General features: G+C 41.1%; 1 protein-coding gene across 2 annotated transcripts in view; it reads left to right on the top strand.

Annotated features, from left to right (window-relative positions):
* Positions 1–17,881, top strand: part of Kiaa1217 (KIAA1217 ortholog) — a 529,925-nt gene that overhangs the window by 27,782 nt on the left and 484,262 nt on the right. The window contains exon 1 of one of the 2 annotated variants that reach the window (XM_017797804.2): positions 14,867–15,075. The exons of the other annotated variant lie outside the window; for it this stretch is intronic. The gene's annotated coding sequence lies outside the window, so the exon portion shown is untranslated. Of the gene's footprint in view, positions 1–14,866; positions 15,076–17,881 lie in introns of those variants that run through there. 2 annotated transcript variants of the gene reach the window in all.

Here is a 17,881-nt window from a genome sequence, read left to right on the forward strand (position 1 = left end):
TCATATGTTTTGACTCTTTTCCTAGTTATTTTAAAAGGAAGAGTGATTGGCATCCCTTTTACTCCACCATTGCCAGAAGCAAGCCAAGAGCTTTTTAAAGCCAATTATGTTTCCTCATATAGCAACAAATAGAATATGCAACATTAAAATGATGCCATTTTCTATGGTGCAAGGAATATAGGATACCTGGGAATATAGTTAACAAAAGGTGTATAATATGTAGGATATTATGAAACGTGGTTAAGAAAACAAACCATTTAATACAAATCTGGAAGAAAAGTAGCATGCTGATGGATATGAAATTCAGTAGTGTAAATTTATTTGGAGATTTCATGAAAATTTTAATTGTTTGTGTTGTACATAGAACTTAACAAAATGTTTATGAGATTTGTAAATAATAACAAAGGTTTAAGGATAGCCAATACACTTCCTTTTAATTCATTATTATTGGGGAATGTTCCATGGCTTGTACGGGGAATGTAGTAGAGGACAACTTTGTGTGGGTTCTGGGGATTCATCTCAGGTTGCTAGGCTTGTGCAGCACCTTTACCCACTGAGTCATCTCTCCAGCCCCCAATACACTTCTAAAAAGTCCTATTGCCCCACCAAATGTAGTTATTTTAACAGGAGTATGATTCGTGTGGTGTCAAGTACCATAATTTCTGTAGATAGATTATCTGAATATATCATATTACCTAGTAATCACTTTATTTCTCTTAAGATTCCTTATCCATATGATAATAGTACCTATTTCATACGGTAAATTATTTAATCTGTAAAAAATACTTGGAACGGTGGTTAGTGCTGTGGTTTGAGTATGAAGTATCCCCTGTTGGCCCAGGTGTTTGAACATTTAGACTCCAGCTGGCGCCTGTTTTAGGAGGCTGTGGAACACCTAGGAAGTCAGGTCTAGCTGCAGGAGCAGGGTCAGGTCCTGCACTGGGTACAGGTCCTTGGGGTAACCATTCTTCTCCTCCCTGGTGGGGTAACCATTCCGCTCCTCCCGGCCATTCTCTTTCTGTTTCTTGGTCTGGCTGCCACATGACAAACGTCACAGCCAGCTTCGGCTGCCCCAGAGCTTCTCCACTGTTCCTGCCCTGCTCTGATGCATCGAAATCTCTGAAGACCTGGGCCAAGTCCACCTTTCTCCATGAAGTTGCTTCCGTCAGGTATTTTGTCAGAGTAATGAGCAAAGTAAGAAATACAGTTAGCATATCATACAATAGCTGTTTTTATTTGCCTTTAATTACTAACATAAGATGATACAGCATGGGGGTAGAGAAATAGAAAAATAAAAGATATTAGAGAACCGAGAAAATATTTGAGTAAAAAGAGCACTAATAAATGTCCATGTGGTCACTTTTGATCTGTGTGGAAGAGTGTATGTATTATGTAGTATGACTGTTATCCACATGGGGAAAAGTGAATAAAGACCCTTTCCTCACACTGAAAACGAACTCACCAGCCAGAGAATGGATACATTCATTCACTGTGATATATTTGTGTCTTATATGAACCTACAAAGTGAAAAGAAGTTACCCTGTGTAAGACACGCAATGAGGACTCTGAAAAGCATGATGCTGTGCCTAAGAGCCACTCACAGAAGAACACATGTAACTCGTCATCATTGAATACCCTGAACATATAGTATTTGGGGTTGGAGGCGGGGGTCAGGCCTGCTTGTAGCTCCCGCTGGCCTGGAACTCACTATGCAGGCAGGGCTGGACTCAAATTCACAGAGATCCGCCTGCCTCTGCCTGGGATTAAAGGCATGTGCCACCATACCAGGCCAGTTTTTTTTTTTTTTTTAAACCAAAATTAAAGTACATACAAGGATTTGTGAAGCTATGAAGAAAATAAGAAAAACTAAATCGAGGGGCACTTTCACATCAAGGTTCGGTTGGAAGCCCCTCAAAGATTTCAAAAAGCAGTGGATCAGGGCTGAAGAGAAGGCTCAGCTGTATGAGCACTGGCTGCTCTTGCAGAGAACCTGGGTTTGATTCCCAGCACCCACATGGCAGCTAGCCACTGTCAATAACTCCAGTTCCAGGGGAATTAGCCCTCCTCTGGCCTCTGTGGACATTGTATGACACAGGTGCACTTGCATACATGCAGGCAATACACTCATATACATAAAATAAAATAAAAATAATAGATAATATTTTTTAAATCAGTGTATCATTTTAGATGAAGTAGGGCACATTCAGGGTAGTGTGACTATAGAATAGGGTATGATTTGCAAAGCTTGGCCTGTGTTTGAGTGCATCCTTTGTATTATTTTTATATTTACACTTTAGTAACATCCTTTTTAGGTTTGCTGTATTTCCAAACTTCTAAAAAATTTCTGAGGAATGCCACAAAATCTAAATCATTATTATTTGTGATCTATCTGCAGTTTCCAGCTTCCATAAATAAGCATTTTATTTTACATTTTAAAAATTTACTGGTGTGAAATAAACTCTTGATGTCACCTAAAAAAATATTTCAAGTTGTAAATACCCCATGAAGATCCTTTCCTGAAGGTGAGCTTTCAATGGGTTGGAATTAGGGGTCTCTTGAGGGCAGAAAGTCATGCCCAGGAGACGGTAAGAAGTTAAGGGATCTGGGGGCTTTAAACGACATGAAGATGTAATAGATAATAAACTTCTACATCAGAATTTACCTGGTTGTTCATAGCAGATGATTTTTTTTGTCTATGAATTCTTTTAAGAAAGCAAAGAATCTAATCATCTGATTCCCATTATGTCAGATCAAAGATGCAGGTTTTTTAGAAAAAGATCTTAAGGGTCTCATCTAGTTTAGGTACGTAGAAATATCTAGAAGGTGGAATGCCAGACCGAAGATATATACTGCTGTGTTTCCTTATGTAAGTATCTACATTGCCTTGCTTGTAAACACATGTCTCCACAGATATGAGTGTTGAATGCTTTTCTCACACATAGTACGCATTCTTTCATCGTTGCTAAAGAATATTCTGGAACTGTTGTCTTTTTTTTGTTCATAAAGACAAGTACGGGGTGCTCAGTGGACCTGCAGTTACTCATTTGAGAAAAATGGAATGTCAAAGTTCAGAAGTTTCTAGAATATAATTCAATCAAATTTTGGCCAAAGGATTTGCAGGGAAGGATTCTAAGATGATGTGGAATCGCTCTTTCTTCTTTCAAAAAGAATTTACGAAATCTCTGAAGAAACAAATGTCTCCATTCTTGGAAGGTAGTTTCAGGTTTAAGTTTAGCTCAGTGGTAAAGCTTGTGCAGTAGTTAACCTTGATTATCAGCTGGAGACCTAGGAGATGCCTCTGGGTGAGTCTGGGAAGGCATTTCCCAGAGGACTGGTTAAGGGGAAGACCTTCCCCAAGGATTGGTATGAGGTAAAAGGCGAGAGTCCAAGACTGCACCACAGCCTCTCTCATGGGAGCCACTCTTCTCCTCCTCATACTTCCTTCTTCTGTGATAGACAGGAAACTCTGATGCCATGAGCGAAAATAAATCTTGCTTCTTGGGTAGTCTGTCACAGCAGGACCTAAGTAACTAGCATAAGTGACAGAACGATGGGGGTTCAGGTTCATGGTTTCAGAGGACTCAGTTCCTTGTAGCAGCAATCAAATGACTGATGAAGTCAACCCCTGGCCCTTCCCAGACCTAGTGCTTTTCAGAGTCTTTCCGAAGCTACTGATTGTTGGCTTGCCTGTGACAATTTGTTGCATGGCAATTTCCTCCGAGATCAAACCTTGTATCTTGAAAGTGCCCTATCTGGGATGAGTGCATAGATGCTTGCTTGTGTCTTCCAAGGAACACTGTCACCAACACTGTTAGAGCATTAGTGTGTGTTTATGTTTGCTAAAGTCGGGGAGAGGAAGGCAGTTCACTGCCAAAAGGGTTGCAGTGTGTGGCAGTGTGACAATGTGACAAGGATCAGGGATGTGCTGAGACACCTAGCAACCACAGCGACACCTCAAGAGAGCCACGTTTCTCCAGTGGGGATACAATGACCGTCATTTTCTCATGTTGTGGGATGGCTTAGGGGTAAAGGTACTGGCCACCAAGCCTGATGACCTGAGATCTATCCCTGGGGCCTGCACAGGAAAGACAGATACTGAGATATTGTGATAAAACACACACACACACACACACATGATTAGCCACCACACGTGTTCTACCATTGAGCTACACTCCAACCCTGGAAATACCTTTCCTTCATTTTTATGTAGTGTATGTATGCTACAGCATGTGTATGAAGTTGGTTCTCTCCTATCGTCCTGTGGGTCCCAGGGATTAAACTCCCATCGTCAAGCTTGGCAGCAAGCACCTCTTTACCTACTGAGCCATCTCACCAGCCCTCAAGTAATTTTTTATTGCGATAAAATATACATAACATCAAACTTATTTTATTCAATTTAAAGTACACAGTCCTGTGAAAAGTTCTTTAAATCATTGTGCAGCCATCACCACCATCGATCTCCATAATATTTTCATGCTCCTCAACCAAAGCTCTCCTTATCTCCCTTCCTGGCACCTGGAAACTACCATTACACTTCCATCCTCTGTGAATCTCGCTATTTTAGTTACTTTGTATTATAAGGAATCATACAATATTTATTACTTAGTGACTTAGTGATTGCTTCACTTGGTCCACTATGCTCAAGGTCATCCACATTGTTGCATATGGCAGAACTTAGTTTTTTAAAATATTTTATTTTTATTTTATGTGTATGAGTGTGTTGCCTGCATGTATGTGAGTGCACCCATGTCATGCAATGCCACAGAGGTCAGAAGAAGGCTTCGGATTCCCCTGGAACTGGAGTTAAGGATGGTTCTTAGCCTCCATGTGGGTGCTGGGCATAGAACCCAGGTCCCCTGTAAGAGCAGTCAATGCTCTTAACCACTGAGCTATCTATCTCTCCAGCCCCAGAACTTAGTTTTTTAAGGTCAAGTAATTTCATAGATAAAGATATAGATACATATGCATTTTGCTCAGTCATCCATCCGTCATTGAATTCTTGGGGGTTCTTCTATATTTGGGTATTTTACTAATGCTGCTGTGTACATGGGTGTTCTAGTCCCTGTTTTCCCTTCCTTTGAATATAAACCCCAAAATGGAACTACAAAATGATGAAACAGTTTTATGCTTTACTCATTGGGAAACCACCATGCTATGTTTCTCAGTGGCCGTGTAGCAGAAAGATGACGCAGGACACTGGGGAGGTTCAGGAACCAGGTTTTATTTAGGCTGCAGCCTGGTGCAAAGGACTCGAGTCTCAAAGTCTGGGCCCTGGAGGGAAGGAACTTTTGCATTTTATACCTTGGATGGTGGGTTACAGTATTTTTAGTTTCATTGGATAATAGCTAAAGATTACTATTTTTTCCAAAATGTGTAAAAAGTCCCTCAGTGTCCCATGTCTGAGACAGACGAGAGAGGATGTTTCTAGTAAGGACGGAGAACTACAAGACCAGTGGCTTTAGCCAGTTTTGTCAGCATTTTAACCACCAAACTGTCAGCTGAACTTTGCTGGCAGACATATAGAGAGAGAAAATATTAAAATGCTTGTTTTTGTTATTGCTTCTATTATGCTTACATCAGCTGCATTCTTCACACTTCCTCCATCAATGGGCAAATATTCCAAAAGTTAAACTTTTTGCCAACTCCTATGGCTTTTCTGTTTTGCTTTTGTGTTTTTTTCATTCTATCTATCCTAGTGAGGGTAAAGTGGTACTCATTACAGTGTTGAGTTGAGTTGCCTTAATAATAATAATAGCGAGTGCCTGTTTGTGCCTACAGGGCCTTGAATAATTTTAGGTTGCATGGTTTCCTAGTCTAAGAATAAAGCCATTTCTTAATTTCCCTCTTTCTGGTGTGTGTTTGGCTTCACTAATGTACAAAAGGAAATATATGTGGTTTCAATAAGGACAAAGGGGACATGTAACCCTGAGCTACATTATAAAACACTTGATTTGACCCTGATGATGGGTAATGTACATGGTTTTCAGGATGGTTAATGGATGCACTTCCTCCTCATTCTCCCTCATTAAAGTTAAACACACAGACTTTCCTCAGAACCTCAACACATTCTTAGTTTTATTCAATTGTGCTTCTTCGATCCATGATTTGTTATATTCTTCACCATCATTAAACCAGGGCACTGAAAAAGCCTGTGGAAACTGGAAAAGATTCTTACTGGAGCCTTGGAAAACAGCAGGTTGTTTCGTTGTTTTGCACGACACTACATATTGTGGAATTAAATGTCGTTCTGTGTTTCAACAAGTGCCTGGAGTCAGGAAATAACCTCTTCCTATCTTTTTTCTATTTTAAGATTTGGATTTTATTGACCCGGAAAATTCAATATTTAGATACTTTGTAGTAACAAAAAAGCAAGCTAACTTGAAATCGTGTAAATAAAACCCAGTTACTTTTTAAAGGTACAGTGAGCGTTAATAAGCTCATCTTTATGGCTGTTGGAGTGCTGCTTGCCATCTTGAAGTCTCCATGCTGTTTTCTTTCTCGATACTATGTAGTACTGGTTAGGAGGGTTTAAAGCAGGCATGGAGTCTGATCACTATTGCTTCATTTGCATTTTAGAGTGGGCAAAAGATTATGCTCCTTGGTTAGAATCACAAGTATTTAAACCTCATCGGAACGCAGCATCATTACTAACAGTTAATAAGAATGATTTGAGTCACCTAGTGTTTTCAGGTATTTTAATTATACTTTAAATTACTAAAGACTGACTTAAGAAGGAAAAGTACATCTTCAGGACTCTACTGTGAAAATATAAAATTTTAACTTGTGCTTCAAGTTAACAGAATTCTTAATATGGCACATGGAACGTTGCCTGTGGTTATAGAATTCCAGCCTCCATCACAACCTGGCTGTCTAACACATTTTTATACAACTTTTCTGACTGCTTTCAGCTCTTCTTGGTTCACATACGTCACTTGGTCTTCTATGCATGGGAGTGTTTTGCAATAAAAAGAAAAAAAAATCTCTTGGCATTGACAATTTTATGGCATAATGAAACGTGTCCTAAATCATTTTAAGATTCTTTTACAATATAGAAGCACAGATGGGTGACATCATGGTGTAGAGCAACTCTTATTGAAATCATCAAAAATGCTTTTTAAAGAATTCTTAGAAATTGCAGTGGTTAAATCAAGAACTCTTTCTGCAACATTTAACTAGGAAGTAGAGGAATCTGAATGTACAAACCTTTGTCTTGAATCTAGGATAGTTTGTCTTTTCACAAGACAAACTTAGACCATAGATTGTTATCTAACACCCTAAAAGGTTTCCCCATGGAAACGAGTGGTTAGCATGTTAATATATTGCTGTAGCATGCTATAATCCAGGTAGTCCAAAAGTTGGCCATTCTTCCTGTCCCCATTATCTTTTATAGTTAAGGTATAGCCACTAATGGCTATTTGAGGGATCACAAGTTTTACCTCAAGCCGCTAGATGTGTTATAATGTACAAATTTTATGTTGAGGTAAATTAAGGAAATTGTTCACAGCTAACTTTAGTATCAGAACACAGTGTTTACCCACCCAAAGAGTGGGGTGAGGAGTCCATATTGCAGATATTGTTTATGGAGACAGAAATCCAAATGACATTATTATTCGCAAATGACTTTAATTCATTTAGTTTTCATTTGTTTATGTTTATGAGTATATTGCCTGCTTGTATGTAAAGCACTATGTGCATGCAATGCCCACAGAGGCCAGAAGAGGGTGTTGGTTCCCCTGAAACTGGAGTTAAAAATAGTTGTTAGCTGCCATGTGGGTTTTGGAACTGAACTCTGGTCTACTGCAAGAGCAGCCAGTGCCCTTGACCACTAAGCCATCTCTCCAGCCCCACAAATGGTCTTAAATGGCTGTTATAGAATTCAAATGGTTGATGAATCTGTCCAATCATGCTTTGGTAAATAAAGCTTTATAGGGACACGGGCTGGCACATTGGTTTGTATTTTATCTGTCACTGTTTTCATGATCGAATGGCAAAGCTGAGTTGTAGAAAAATTCAGGATGAAAATATTTGCTCCATGTCCCTTTACAAAAAAATTTGCCAAGTCCTGCTAGGGAATGTTCTGCTAATGGAAAAGCAATACTAAGCCATGACAAAATAGGAAACTGTTATTTTATAATCATTAAAGGTATACCCTTTGATTCACTGACATTTTACAATTTTAAAGGACTTTTGTGTTCATTACCATACTTGACTGATGCAACATTTAAACAAGGCAAATATTACACCTTCTTCCTCAGGCAAGATGGGTCCCTGAGGGATGAAGGACTGGTCAGATGGGGTCATGATGGCTGGTGGTCTGTCCTCTGCCAGGGTGAGCTTAGGCAAATGTTGCCAGCATGTTTCTCTTGACAGCTGCTCAGAAAACAAGGTCAAGAGGCCAGGGAAGAAAAGGTAGAGAAGCTGTGGAGAGATGTGTGTGTCCTCTGCACTCCTGTGAGTGTGTGCAGCTGCCCTGGAGCTCCAGCTCCCACCCGGGCTTTCCTCACAGGAAGTTGCTCTATTCACATCCTCCGCATGGATGCTCTGCCATCTGCTCCTGAACACAGGATGTTTTCTTCCAGATGGGAGCTGCCAGGTTCCTAAGACATTAAACCCACATCCTGTCTGAGGACTCCTGCATCTACAGAGTCTGTCACACAACAGCCAAGTTAGTCAACACTCTCCAGTTCTTTCCAGGTCACCACTATGACTGAATGGACACTCGGTGCTCATTCTCACTGTGTGGAGTAGATTAGTCAGACATTTTGACTTAGAGAGAAGACTAGCTCCAGGACCAGATGGCCTGAGTCAAATCCCAGCTCTAGTGTTTATTGTCAGTGGATTATTTATGAGTTTCTAGGCCACTGAGTGCATCAGCTTACTTAGCTGTAAAATGGGGCTAATAATAGCACCTACCTCTCTGGGTAACTGTTAGAGATAAAAAAGCTTAGAACATAATTAGTGTTAGCCATTGTTACTGGTGATCACTGCTGTCTGGTCCTGGCATAGCCACAGCATTTGCACCCTGGGAGGCCCTTTTAATAACCTGCACAGGAAACCTGATGCCTTCGCCTTTAGGAATCGGTGTCAGTTGTTGGCTGTCATATCAGAGGAATTCTTCTAGGTTGGGAAAAGATAGAACATAGGAAAGTCCACTCCATATCAACAACACAAGGGCTGGGCCCCTTAGAAGACACTAACCACTCCAGCTTCAGAGGCATACCTGCAATGCCCTAGGAAGGTGGCTCCCAGACAGTTCAACCACAAGGCCATGAGTGTGTGCAGGTCATGGGAAAAGGCCCAATTAAGTGATACACAAAACCTTCATCATGTGGTGTTTCCTTGAAGAAATAAGAGACAGTATCCTTTTATAAATGACCTTAACTTGCTAGGTGTGGTGGTGCACACCTTTAATCCCAGGAGAAGCAGGTGGATCTCTGTGAGTTCAAGGTCATCCTGGTCTACATAGCGAGTTCCAGGCCAGCTGAAGCTATAGGGAGACCCTGTCTCAAAAAGACCAAAACAAAACAAAACAAAAATAAATAAATAAACATAAATAAATAACCTCAACTTTAATGTACAGAACAAGAAAGTTGGCTTGAAGTCTGTCAGAGGAATTAATGTGAGCTATATGAATAGACCAGTAAACATGGAGATTTGAGTGGAACCAAAACAAAAACACAAAATCAGAGTTAACTTGTACCTTTGGGATTTGGGAAACAGACTGGAACAGAGAGGTATGATGCAGTGTCAGTCAAGGCTAGGGAGAACTAGAGCACACAGGCGAGTGCCATCCCAGAGCCCATCGTGCATGGGTAGCCCTCAATGCTAGGTCCTTGGGCAGAAAAGGACGAAAGTGTCCTCAGGCTATGATGGAGCCTGTGAAAGCCGGCCAAGCTTGGGGTTGCTGCAGGCTGTAGCCTTGATCCAGGCCTGGGAGCAGGGCCTAGCAGCCCTCCCAGTCTTGGGGCAGCCAGAGGTGCTCTGGGAAACCTTCTGCCCACCTTGCTGAAGAGGCTGTTCCAGAGGTATGGACAGTTAAATGTAGAGACCAGAGGGTTGTCCCCAGAAACCTTGATGCAATCCTAAAGGAGAGACCACACTGGGATTGGACCACTGTGGGGAGATATTAACCACGCGGGCACAGGCAGAAATAAAGCCCAAGATTTCAGAGGAAACTGTGTCTGGATTGGCTGGAGGGTGAGTGTGGTCCATAGGTCTTAGGATCTGGCACAGATGCCAGCTTACCATTTGACCATTATCGATTACAGCAGCCTGCCTAGAACAAGCTTCCAGGACTATGGTATTTCCTGGAATGTAGCAACATTTATGCTATAGGAGATGGTCTCTACTCTGTGACACCCACAGTTCAAACAAGGTTTTTGTGATCCAGTGGAGGTTGCCCTATCTTTAGACTAGAACTGGTGATAAAACAACATGCTTTACAGTCTCTGCTCTTTTCCATTTTGCTTGTGTGCTAGGAAGCTCAGAAATAAACTTCTCTGCCTCAGTGCCCATTATTCTTAATTTCTTATTTTAACCTCACACAAATTTAATCCTAATAGTTTTATTGACCAACTCAGATAATTTTTAGGGATAAGGATTTCTTTAAAGTGAGTCAAGCCTCCTATGTTTATCTCTGTCTTGAATTTGTGTAAGGGCACATTTGGTGTTCCTTGACAAGCAATGGCTTCTAGTGCTTTTCTTTGTCTAAAATAAAAATATCCCATGTATTTAGTATCATAGCTAGTATGCCGTCACTGTACGGTGGCCTGAGGGTTTGATATGCGCTGAGTGACAGAGCAGCTCAGGAAATTTCCAAAGAGTGGAGTGGAAAAATAATGAACTACGTGGTGCTCTCAAGCCTCGACCTTGTTCATGCACCAGTCTTCAGTGAAAGAGATGCACAAGGGGCTGGAGAGAGGGCTCAGTGGTTAAGAGCACCAACTGCTCTTGCAAAGGACCCGGGTTCCATTCCTAGCACATGGTACAGTTACAGGGGATCTGACCTCTTCCTCTGGCCTCTGCAGGTGGTGCACCCACACTGTGCATTTACATATATGCAAGAAAAACATTCATACACATAATTTTTTTAATTTTTTTTAATTAAAAGAAAAAAGAAAGCAGTGCAGAGATGTCAGTTGCAGACAGGCCAAGTCCAGTTCTTGAGTGACAAGAGAATGCATTTGCCCGAAGTATTCCAGCTCAAACCAAGCATTGCCACAGGAATTGATGCAGTGACAAGTGACATCATTTGATGTTCCCAAGCAGGTGCCCTGGGACTGACATAAAAGACCCTGATATAAGAGACCTACCATGAAATCTGTGAAGGCAGATAGTGTCTGCCAAACAGAAGAAACACAATAAACAAGCAGCCCTGGACCCCAGGGGCAGCAGCTCCAATGGCCAAGGCAGGTCCTTCAGGAACCTTCCTGCAGGGCACAGGAGCAAACAGCTCCTTCAGCCCACTGAGTATGAGAGGCCCTTGCTTTTGTGAGGGTCTGGGAACCCAGCTGGGGTCCTGTCCCAGAAATTTTAAGCCACTGGTACAAGAAAGCCCAGAAATGTTCAGTTTTAGAATAGGAAATTCTATAATCTCTTAGACTTCCAAAAAAAAAAAAAAAAAGAAAGAAAACACAAGGCCTAGAGATAGTTGTCCAAGGAACAATGACCGCAGGTCTCCTAACATCCAGGTCAGATTATGCATACTATTTATTTTTGCATGTATGTACATATATGTATTGCATAGTCTACATATATACATGTATTTGTACATGTCTATTATCTACTCTATTAGATATATGGGTCTATAACATAGAAATAGTACTAAATATATTATCCATATCCTATTGGATATCTAATTATTGGCTGAATATATATGCACATACATAATATATGTAGGTATATCTATATATCACACATAAATATGTGTATCTGCCAAATGGTGATGTATGTTTTATATATTCATACATGGATACACATTATATACATACATATATGCACATATAATATATAGAATTATATGTGTGTGTATTTATATGCCATACCTCCCATTGGTAGTCTCTCCAGAGGTATAGTCCCACATCTTCCAGTGGCCTGTTTCATAATCACTCTTAATTTTTCCATCTCCTCCATCAAGTAGATCTGGTTGTACCCATCCCTGCTGGAGAAGGCAGGCCAGCCATACCCAGATGCGATACGATCCCTGCAGAGTACCTCACCCACTGGATGGGAAAACCACCTGTTTTACATGGCAGCTGCACTTCTCTCCTGGCCTGGATCCCTGGCTGTCTCTCCAGAATCAGGTGCACTGCCTGGTGCCATAGATTCTGCAGCCACGAGGTCTGTAACCCCTTGGCCAAGCTGTGCTGCTGTGCTCAGCACCCTTCCACAGGAGCCTGGCCTTCAGTGTAGCTCCTCAGCTGGTGACCCACAGTCCTGCTCTGCTCTGCTGCACTGTGCTTGACAGTCTAGAAAGTAGCCAACATTGGCTTCTTCATGAAATCTGTTCCTGGAACAGAGTCATGCTTGGAAGGAAGAAGCCGGTCGCAGCGTAGGCTGTTGGGTAGAGGGTGAGACTGATTATAGCAGATTAGAGCCTGGACTGTGTGTGAAGGGCGTGGTGGTGCATGCCCTTAGTCCCAGCACTGGGGAGGCAGAAGCAAGTGAATCTCTGTGAAACTGAAGCTAGCCTGGTCTACTTGGAGAGTTCCAAGCCAGTTGGGGCTACAGGGAGACCCTATGTCAAAAATGAAAACAAAGCCTGAACATCTGATTAAGAGTCACTTAAGTTTCATGGCTTTTAATTTGCACTTTGATGGTGCTGCTTTTATGATGCAGTGGTACCTGCGAATACAGGGACTCACTGCCTTCACAGGACACATTTCTCATAATATTAAGGGTTCACCGTTATACGTATTATTAAATATTATACGTCATCTTCTCCTGATTTTATGAGTCTGAGATCACAAATGGATTCCACTGTGGACTTTCCGATCTGAGTCAGGATTTCAGCTTGTAACTCTGGTGTTATTTTTTATAAGACTATGTTGGATCTGCTAAGTATCACCAAAGTCAGGAATTTTGGAAAAGATGGGTGAGGAGATGTGTGTGTATTGATTATTACCACTTTCCAGGTGAGGGGCAGGTTTGTCATCTCAGATGATTTGTATGGTGTCCTACTTGCTGGGATAAAACACTGACCAAAACCAACTTAGGGAGGAAAAGGTTTGTTTGGCTTATAGCTCACAGTCCATCACCAAGAGAAGTCAAGGCAGAAAGTCAGGGCAGGAACCTGGAGGAAGGAGCCAAACTTATTGGCTTGTTCCTCTGGCCCCTGCTCAGCCTGCTTTCTTATATAACCCAGGACTGCCTGCCCAGGGGCGATACCATGCACAGTGAGCTGGGACCTCCTACTTCACTCAACAATCAAGAATATGCCTCCTCACAAACATGCCCACAGGCCAGTCAGATGGAGGAAATTCCCCTGTTGAAGTTCCCTCTTTCTAGGTGTGTCAGGTTGACAACTAAAGCTGTCCAGCACATATGGCAATCCTAGAAGGCCAAAATTGTCTTGATTTCGTTATTTAAATGTTGGAAATGGTAACTTTCTCTGATGAGTCTCACATGTAGAACTGAAGGATCAGTGTTCCAATTGATTCCAAAATTTATACTCTTCCTGGCCCATAATTTTCATCTGATAAGTGCTCAGCAGCTGTGCATTTATCAGGGTATTGACACTCTTGAGTGGAATTACAAATCCCTAGAACCTTCTTATAGTTCTCAGAGAGTCTGTGTTGTTTCCCTAGGGGAACACAGAATAATAGAGGTTGGAAATAGCTTAACCCCAGGTCGTAAAAATTACTGACATGGGAAACTAAGAGAAGAAAAAATGCTTACCCTTAGTGGGGAAGGGGCCACCTGCTTCTGGTCAGTTCCCTGTGTTAGGTTGTTGAAAGAAATGTTTTCAACCTAAGGAAACATAACTCTTTAAACACACTTGATATTTACATCATTACTATCACTCTTTCAGAAAGTACAGTAATTACAAGTATTCATTTGTTCATGAGAAGAAACTCTAAGCTCTTTAAAAGGCAAAGTAGCTCATATTCCCAGATTTCACACACACACACACACACACACACACACACACACACACACAAACTCCCTTATCAATTACTGGGGACCCTGTGGCAGCCCCAAAAGATATGGAAAGTTTGTCCTGGCTTCTTTCTCACAGTCCTATGTGTGTTCTGGAAATGAGAAGTGGTTCTGTAGATGAACATTCATTACACTGTCCACTCTTAGAATATGATCTAGGAATGTATTAAGGCAAGGAAATATTGGCTTGAATGAATGCCTGGAAACCAAACATGGTGTGAGCTCCTTAGTGCTGTAAACCACACATCTGGCTCATTCCTGCATATTGTACCCAAGTGGGCGCAGTAGTACTTACATTCATTTTCCATTTCTGGCTGTCCAGTGCCTAGTCTGAGCGTGCTGGGGAGTTCTCTGGGTGAGTGTGGGTGCGTGCAGGCGTATTTCACATTGCCTGTTCCAGAATCTGCGGTTCCCTTTGAGTTGGAGCATTTACGGCTGCAGAACTACCACCTGCATCTTCAAAACACATCTCTAGCCACAGGTCCAGTGAACAAGCTATGTGGCTGCACGATGCCTTTGTTTAAAAAGAGAAAGAAACAACCCAGGTGCCAGTCCAGCTCGGCCGGCGTTTTCTACCTAGCCGAGCACCACTGTCACTGGCCATTGAAAAGTGAAACTCCCAGGATGTTTTAAGAATCTGCTGTCCAGCAGGTACCATTCTACGTTTTGTTGTTGTTGCTATTTTTTTCCTGTTATTTAAAATGTCTAGAGCCTCCCGCTCAGCTAGATCATTCTTTGCCAATGCAGCTTCTAAGCTGCCGTTGTCTAAGAAGGATGATTTAAGCAGCAAGCAGAAAAAAAACAGCCTAGGTGAGAAGACGGGGATAACCGGGAGTGAAGGAAGTGTGTTGAAGCCGCAGCAGGTGCAGCCGGGAGCAAGTCCTGCTCAGCCTCAGCGGAAGGCCCCCGCACACAAAGGTAAGGTTGCAGTCAGCCGCCTTCCCCACTGTGTCCGAGAGATTTCTCCTTAATACACCGTCAGGTAACGCTCGAGAGCCTTCAGTGAGTTCAAAACTTCTGATTGTGCGTTCAGCCTTTTCTAGCTCCCTGAGCGTACTGTAAAATAGCCAGCAATTAGGAACCAGGAAGCGACCGAGCTTTCGTTAATTAAAGAATGATGTGAGGAACACTGGCGGTTGTCACTTCTCTTTCGGAATGAGAATTTATTCTTGTATTCTGTACTCTTTCATAATCTGATCACATTTACATAAAAAGTTTTGTATTGCACATCTACATAAAAATAAGTATCCTAAAAGGACATCATTAATGAGCAAAGGAAATTTTATATGCTTCATTGTTTGTAGTTTCTGTTGAAAATGATTGCCTCAGAAATGTTAACTTAAGATATGGCTCCTTGCCAAGCAAGGCAAAAACCACTGCTAGCCTTGTTACCTGGATAAGCCTTCTCTACTGCATGTTAAAATGTGTCACAAGCAAGAATTGTCCAATATTTGACCTGGAACTGAAAAATATTGTACTACAGAGAACTTTTATTTTAGTTCTCTGTAAATTAAGGCAATTAAATCATATCCAAAAACAATACTAATCTTCCATTTTCACCAAGAACTACATTGTACATATTTAAGACATATGAGATTTAATACATTTTGAGCTCTCTACTAAGATGTAATAACTTGGCTCTGTGATTTCACAGTAAGATAAATTGTTTTAATGTCATTTTTAGAAGAAGTTTGTATTTTATGGAAAAGAAGAAGTTTATTTTATAATTCTAACCCTGGCCCTGTCTCTCTTATCAGCTATTAGAAATGAATATACAATGTTATATTTTTGTGCTGTATGATATTTCAAAGATATAAATGTCTATCTGGAAAAAAAATGGCTTTTCTCCTTAGCTTTGTTATTGATTTGTCCATTTCAGGAATGAAGTGTTCATACAAAAATTGAGACCAAAAGATGTTGCAAAAAGTAATGCATACAGTGAAGGCTAAAAGACTTTGGAAGTATTGATGGAAGTTACTGAACAGTCTGAATTTGGGCTGCCTAAAAGAATCTTTGAAATAATAACTGTCAACATTCAATGAAAAGGAAATGTCCAAAGAATGCCCACACATTATATATTATGTATAGTTGTGTATGTGTGAGGATTGCAAGGAGACCTTTACACAGAGTCTAAACTAGGTGCTTAGTCCAAAGAGTATTGATCATGCCGACCCTCTTTTGGCCAGTTCTGAGGATGTGTTTGAATAAGCTTTGTGGGTGAAAACAATTTTTTGATAGTATATTTGGTTCTGGGATTTGTTAAAAAGTCAACCATGAATTTTTATGGACCAGTACATGGTCAATATAGATAACACACATTTTTTTTACAAAAAATAGAGGAAGATTATACATTAATTAAGTGGCATTTCCTTTGTATGTCTCTGTGAGGAAATGGAAGAGTTAATGCCTCAGGAGTCTTGAAATGGATAGCATGATGAGGTTAGTTTGAAAGACATCACTGGGATGCATTTTTGTTTTTACTTTTCCTTTTCAAAAGCAACCCTTTGTATCCATAGGAACCTCTAGTTGTTGTAGAGCAGAAATAATTCTCTACTGTACTAGGACTGTGTTGAGGCTTAACTGAGGGGGTTGTCTTATGATTAAGAAATCTAAGTAGGGGACTGGAGAAATTGTTCTGTGGCTAAGAGCACTGGCTACTCTTGCAGAGGACACGAGTTCAATTCCCAGCACCCACATGGCAGCTAACAACCATTTATAACTCCAGTTCCAGGGGATCTGAAGCCCTCTTCTGGCTTATACTACATGACACAGGTGCACTTACTTTCATGCAGGCAAAACACTCTTGCACATAAATCTGGGTGGAAGAGATGGCTCAGTGGGTAAAGGTGCTTCCCACCAAACCCGATGACCTCAGTTCAATTCCTGGAACCCACATGTAGGAAAGCAAGAACCAGCTCCCACAAGTTGTTCTCTGACCTCCACACTCCTGCCATGGCATGTACACATGCACAGACACACACACACACACACACACACACACACATACACACACATACAAAATAAATAGATGATAGATGGATAGATGATAGATGATAGATGATAGATAGACGATAGATAGATAGATGGTAGATAGATAGATGGTAGATAGATGGTAGATAGATAGATGATAGATGGTAGATAGACAGATGATAGATAGATAGATAGACAGACAGACAGACAGACAGACAGACAGACAGACAAATAGATAGATAGATAGATAGATAGATAGATAGATAGATGATGGATGAATAAATGTGAAAAACAAAAAAAAGAAAGAAATCTAAGGGGCGAGAGGCACAGCTCAGTGGTAAAGCACTTGCCTGGCATGTGAGGCTTGGATTCCATCTTTAGCATTAAAAAAACATTTTTGATTCAAGCCAGATATGATAGCACATGCCTATAATTCCAGCACTTAGGAGGCTGAGGCAGGAGGATTGCCATGAGTTCCAACTTGAGTTACACAGTAAACACCAGGCCAGCAAACCCCTATTTCAAAATGTAAGCAACAATCGCAGCAAGGTCCAGCCACATTGGGTTTGGGTTTGAATTTCTCTGGGTCCTTGCCTGCTTCACTAAGATCTTGGCTTAACCATTTAGAAAGCTGGATGCATTTGCAGCAGGTGTGTCTTTGTCATATGTCTAGCTTCTTGTTAACTAAGTGCATTCCAGTGCATTTCTAATTTGTTTTTGCAGTTTGTGCCTCATTCAATATATATATATATAT

Source organism: Nannospalax galili, unplaced genomic scaffold (assembly GCF_000622305.1).
Source record: "Nannospalax galili isolate Female #2095 unplaced genomic scaffold, S.galili_v1.0 scaffold14, whole genome shotgun sequence".
In the NCBI taxonomy this organism is placed as follows: Eukaryota; Metazoa; Chordata; class Mammalia; order Rodentia; family Spalacidae; genus Nannospalax; species Nannospalax galili.